A 6684-nucleotide genomic window follows, 5' to 3' on the forward strand; every position below is an offset into this window, starting at 1 on the left:
GAATCTGAAAAGGAATGGATATACGTATAACTGATTTACTTTGCTGTACACCTGAAATTAACACAACTTTGTAATCAACTGTATTCAAATAAAATCAAAAGAGGTGGGAGGTTGTTCTATATATGGTAGGATGTTTAAAACCACCCTGGCCTCCAACTAGATGCCAGTAGTGTAATATAAATCATAACAAATAAAATATTTCGAGACATGGTCAAATGTCCCCTGAAGGGAAGGAATCATCCCCAGTTGAGAGTCATTGATTTAAAGTAATGACATATCCAACCTTGGAGTAGACACAGAATTTTAAAAGATTTTTAAAGCAAGATTTAGTATACATTTTCTACTACAATATAATAATTAGGCATATACTTTTGATATAAGTGAATTAAGGGATGGAATATACTAGAGATTATTAACTAAAGGAAGAATAATATTTAATATTTTTGTTATTATTCATTTACTATTCTTAATTGTTCCTTGTTATTTGACATCGAGAATTGACCTTGCATAAGAAGGTGAAGAATTCAGAACTCCTCATTTAGCGAAACAGTATGATTTGCAAAATGATGAATGATGGCCTATACGTGAGATACATCATTGTCTTTCCCCTTTCTTCTAGATGACTATAATGATAGCAAAAAATTGATTGTCAGTACACGAAGGGTATGATTTAGAATAAACACTCCATTCTTTGATGCAGATCACTTCATCAAATAAGGATTAAACTACATAAAGATTAATTACGCTAGCCAAATTGCTAGTTCCGGATGATTTCTTTTAATTGATAACCAATGGTTTACAAACTAGAAATCACCACCTATGAAACTGGATGAAGAGCCTCACAGTGAGAATGACAGAGTAACACTGAGGATATTTAAGATAGATCATTGTTGTCTCATAACAGCCTTACTATGGAGGAAAGACCTCCATAACACATGGATGAGGGAATTAACAAATCTTTCCCTGTCTTTAAGATCATTATTTTGTCATTAAAGGCTTTGTGGTATTTAGAGCATTTCCCATTTCTCCTACTCAACTCACTGTCTTGTCTTAATCCCAACAAAAGGAGAAGGAAGAAGAAAGGAAGGAGGAAGGGAGGCTGGGAGGAAGGGAGGCGAAAAAGAAAGAAGATAGCAAAGGAAGAATTGAAAGGAATTTTTCTGTTAAAGAATAAAATTTTCAATTATCTACAAGATAAAAATTAAACTAATGGCCTAATTTTATATTTTCTTTCCCTTTATTTCTACTGAAACACAATTCAGCCAACATCTATAAAGCCAATTTTGAAATATACTTAAGAAACTTAACTAAAATTACTATGTTCACTACATTTCCATAATGTAATTTTTTTAATGTATTATAAAGGATCACTATGGGCAAACTTACTGGTGTTATTCAGACTAATTTCAAATAATACTGCCTTAAAAACTAGAAATTCCTGCTGCCTTTAATTCTACAATATTTGCATTGCTTTCTCTTATCTGTCTTGATACTTGAGTATCTGCCACCAAATTCCAAATGGTGTTATGTATCTACCAACAGTTCCAGTACTTAAAAAAAGAACTAAAGGTATTTTCAGTTAAATTTTTTTTCTCAATCCTAATTTGACTAGAGTATAAGACATTAACACTGTATATTGTTTTTAATACCGACTCAATTTTGTTGGCTCTATCACTGTATAATAATAGTCCATCTGGTTAAAATATTAGCAGAGTGCAGTACCTAGTTATTATTTCCTAGTAACATATGACATATTATTATCATTATTTATTTGAAAGGCAACCAGTTATATAGTCTGTTCATAAAGCAAGAAGATATTATAGAATCATCCTATCAAGGTAGGTCACTTGTGTAATAACTAGAAATTTACACAAAATCCACAATTCAGTAGTTTAAATGACTGATCATACATCAAGCTTTAAAAACAGAACAAGTAATCAAGAAGGAATATGCTTTGTGTGCTTATAAGTGGAAATATTACATCTTCTTTGTAAGATAAATGTTATTTCATGGAAAATAATAATGTCTACAACATAATTAATCTCAAACGAACTGATCTTAGAATCATGATGAAGCTAAGTATAATGTTTATATTGATGAAACTAATTGTAAAGTTTGTCTAGAAATTCTAATTTATCTTTTTTTCCCAAGGAAAAAATAGACATATAGTATTACTCATGAATATTTAAAGATAAATACTCTTGGTATCATAAACACATACTCATTTTCTATTGTAATTTCTCATAATTTAAGCCCAATGCAAGAAATGGAAGAAGTTGAAATTTCATATGGTCCAACCTAATTGTATGAACAAGAAAATTAAGGAACTGAAGTAAGAAAGTAAAAGAAAGAAAATGTAAAGGAGAATATTGGCTTAGTAAAAAGTAGAAAATCCTGCAGCATGGATGGACCTAGAAATTATCATACTAAGTTAAGTCAGTAGAAAGACAAATATCATATGAGATCACTAATATGTGGAATCTAAGAGAAATGATATAATAGACCTTACAAAAGAGAAACAGACTCAAAGATTTCAAAACCAATTTATGCTTACCAAAAGGGAAACACTGGGTAGGGGGAAGGTTAAATTGGGATGTTGGGATTGATATATACATACTACTATATGTAAAATACACAGACAACAAGGAACTACTATACAGTACAGGGAAATTATACTCAATACTGTGTAATAATCTATATGGGAAAAGAATCTGAAAAGGAATAGATATATGTATATGTTCAACCGATTTACCTTACTTTACATTTGAAATTAATACAACTTTGTAAGTCAACTATATTCCAATAAAAAATTTTTAAAAAGTAGATGTCCACTTTATATTATATTCAACAAAACAACAACAAAAACACAAAAAAAAATACATACAAATAGTTTTTTCACTTTGAAAAATTTATATATAGTATTATGAGGTTTAAACAACCAATTCACATATGACACGTAAATATTACATTTTAACTTGGTGTCATAATCGGCAGCCTAATGGATAAGAGATTAATTAAAACATTCCACACAACACTGAATAAAGATAGTGAATGCATTAACTCTGATTATAATTTACATAAATTTCAATGCATTTGCAAGAGAAAAGATCCTTTATTTTTCTTCAGATTTAATGACAGGGTTTTATCACCTTTCATGACTGCAGATTTTAAAATCACACTGTAGTGACTAAAGGATGGTCTCTGACATCTTACACCTGAAACTGCTCTACCTAAAAACCTAGGAAGCAATTTGCCATAGGTTTATTAAGAATGTAAACATCTATAATGAATTCTAAATTAATAATCAACTATATAATTGATATATTTTGAAGGATGTAAAGGTCAATTATCTATGATGGTTTAGGATATTAATATTAATTTGAAAAGGACAAAAATTGTGAAAATACCATTGATTTCAGCTTTAACATAAAATTGGCATAATATCCAAAGCAAGTGAATGTTATTAGGCAATTTGAAAATATTATATAAGACAGAGTATAGAACTTGAAAGAATTCAAAGACCTCAGTATAGGATATAAGAAGTTATTCAATACACACATTACTGACCACACTTTCTACTTGAGTACTGAATTTTGGGCTTTCCTCTAAGGAGTAAAATCACCTGGTAATTCAGATTGAGAGAATGACTCAGTGGTTTTTGACTTTGTCTGGTATTACCACATTTCAGTTACCACATGCTACATAACATACACTGGTAATTATAGCCACCATACTATGCTTTAGAGACCCAGAATTTACACATCTTATAGCTGGAAGAATATATTCTGACCAAATCTCCTACCCCCCCCATCCCCTTCAGCCTTTGCCAAATATTCCACTGTGTATATATACCACATTTTCTATATCCAGTCATCATAGATATGAAGTCACCCATGGACACACATAGTTGTTTCTATGTCTTGGATATTGTGAATAAAAGCTGCAAGGAATGTGGGAGTACAGATATCTCTTTGATACCCTGGAGTCAGCAGGTGCTGAGATGAGCCAGGGGCCTGAAAGCCCTCACCTGGTATCCTTAGCACTTATGAAGTGACTTCCAAAATTGATATTTCTGGGAGAAAAATGGTGCTAAAATTTCCTATATAGCCATTTTGCTGATGTCCCTCCCTTGTTCAGGAGTATTTCAAAATAAAGATTATTTATATTTCTGATTCTGACTTTACTATTTCAAAAATTTCTAAACTGTGGCAAAGTTAAATGAAAAATTCCGAAGCAAAATTCCAGAAATTCCACTACTTTAGAAAAGCTAAAAATATTCAACTTTGGATTAATTACCAAATACTTCTTCAGTATTTTTAAGTGAACATTTAAATTAACTGATTAGAATTTCACATACACAAAAAAGAAAACTATTCATGAAAATGAATTAATGTACTGCTTCCATTTCAAATAATTTCCAGGTGGATAAAATTTAAGACAATCTTCCTTTATCCTAAAGAAACCAAAAGAATTTTTGATCTATTAAAGGTATACGACATTTCAATTTTTTTGTTTGTTCCACAAGATGAAAAATGATTAAGCTGCCAACCCATACACGCTCTGCTCTCATCTCTATTGGTCAAGAGCTGTTCCCTTCCCTAAAACAAGACATCTTCCTCTATGCTTTACCACCACCACCTCCATAGCACCAGTATATCAACATCCATGTCACCATAAACAAGCATCCTCTCCTTCATTATCAAATTCTGTGAGGTCATTCCTTCAGTACCATTTCCTCATAGGGCCCCTCCTTGGCACTCACAGCCAACTAAACCAACTGTTATTCCAAGTCCAAAACCTTCCACCACTCACTGGCCAAAGAGAAAATTGGAATGATCCAGCTGAAGTCACAAATATACTTCAGGACCATATTACTGAGGCCAGCGAGAAAGGATTTCTTTGTCATGCATGCCTGTCCCTTCCTGGATTATAGCCAAAGGGAAAATTCTCACAGAATATGTGAGCACAGAGCCAATGACATTGCTAGTAAACCTTATATAAATTCATAGTAATCCTCAAAATACATATTTTAACTGGTCAATCACCCTAAATATATAATTTTCTACCAGATAGATTCACCAACTCATTAGTAAACTAGCACTGTAATGATTTTTAGAATTTTTTTTTTCTTTTTATGGGAGCACATGTGGCATATGGAAGTTCCCAGGCTAGGGATCAAATTGGAGCTGCAGCTGCTGGCCTATGCCACAGCCATAGCAACACCAGATCTCAGCCTCATCTGTGAATCTGCGACCTACACTGCAGCTTGTGACAACAATGGATCCTTTTTTTGTTGTTGTTCTTTTTGCCTTTTTTTCTAGGGCCGCTTCCGCAGCATATGGAGATTCCCAGGCTAGGGGTCTAATCAGGGCCTTAGCCTACTCAAGAGCCACAGCAACCCAGGATCCGAGCCACGTCTGCAACCTACACCACAGCTCAGGGCAACGCCAGATCCTTAACCCACTGAGCAAGGCCAGGGATCGAACCTGCAACCTCATAGTTTCTAATCTGATTCGTTAACCACTGCGCCACAACGGGAACTCCAACACTGGATCCTTAACCCACAGAGTAAGATCAGGGACTGACCCACATCCTCACAAACACTATACTGGGTTCTTAACCCAATAAGCCACAACAGGAACTCCAATTTTTAGCATTTCTATTTATTTATTTATTTAGTCTTTCTGTCTCTTCTAAGGCCACACCCGTGGCATATGGAGATTCCCAGGCTAGGGGTCTAATTGGAGCTGTAGCTGCTGGCCTACGTCAGAGCCACAGAAACTTGGGATCCAAGCCATCTCTGCAACCTACACCACAGCTCACAGCAACACCAGATCCTAAACCCACTGAGCCAGGCCAGGGATCGAACCCGCAACCTCATGACTCCTAGTCGGATTTGCTAACCACTGAGCCATGATGGGAACTCCAGAATTTTTATTTTTTTAAATTTTTGGTTTTTCAGCAGATTTAACACAGACTTTCAACTACACAATTTAGCAGAAATTTTATGAGGTCAGATCCCATAAATAACATTTATATGTATGTTTTCATGTGTCAGACAGACATAAACAAATCTCAGACTCTTGATGCTATACTGCATGAGTGATCTACCCCTTAAACACACCAGAAACACCCAGGAATTGAGCTCTTATGTAGAGTTTTTCTACAATGATCTGAACAAATAATTCCAGATAAATAAGCACTTTAAAAGCAGAGGAAATATTCAAAAGTACATTATTTACCATGTATTTCACTTGAAACTCTAGAGTTTAAGAACTTCTAGCATTTCTTTCCAAATGACAATGATTTACCTCCTGATATCAAAGAAAGTATTTAATAATATAAATGCATGCATTGCACTTTCCAAAATTTAAAGTAATATTTTAATTTTTATTTTATATTTTAGGTCGCACCTGTAGCACGTGTAAGTTCCAGGGCCAGAGACTGAACTTGCACCACAGCTGCCACCCGGAGCCAAAGCAGTGACAATGCCGGATCTTTAACCTGCTGGGCCACCAGGGAACACCTGAAGTAATATTTTTAGATAAAATTTTATCTATATCAGTGCCCTTTTTTTTTCCCATTTGAAAAGAATTCTTTGGGCTATAGTTTATCTTCAGATTGAAACTATGGTAATTTATTTTTCAATTTCATCCTTACATTTTATTATTTTATTATTTTTTA

The sequence above is a fragment of the Sus scrofa genome, chromosome 9, assembly GCF_000003025.6.
Source record: "Sus scrofa isolate TJ Tabasco breed Duroc chromosome 9, Sscrofa11.1, whole genome shotgun sequence".
Taxonomy (NCBI): domain Eukaryota; kingdom Metazoa; phylum Chordata; class Mammalia; order Artiodactyla; family Suidae; genus Sus; species Sus scrofa.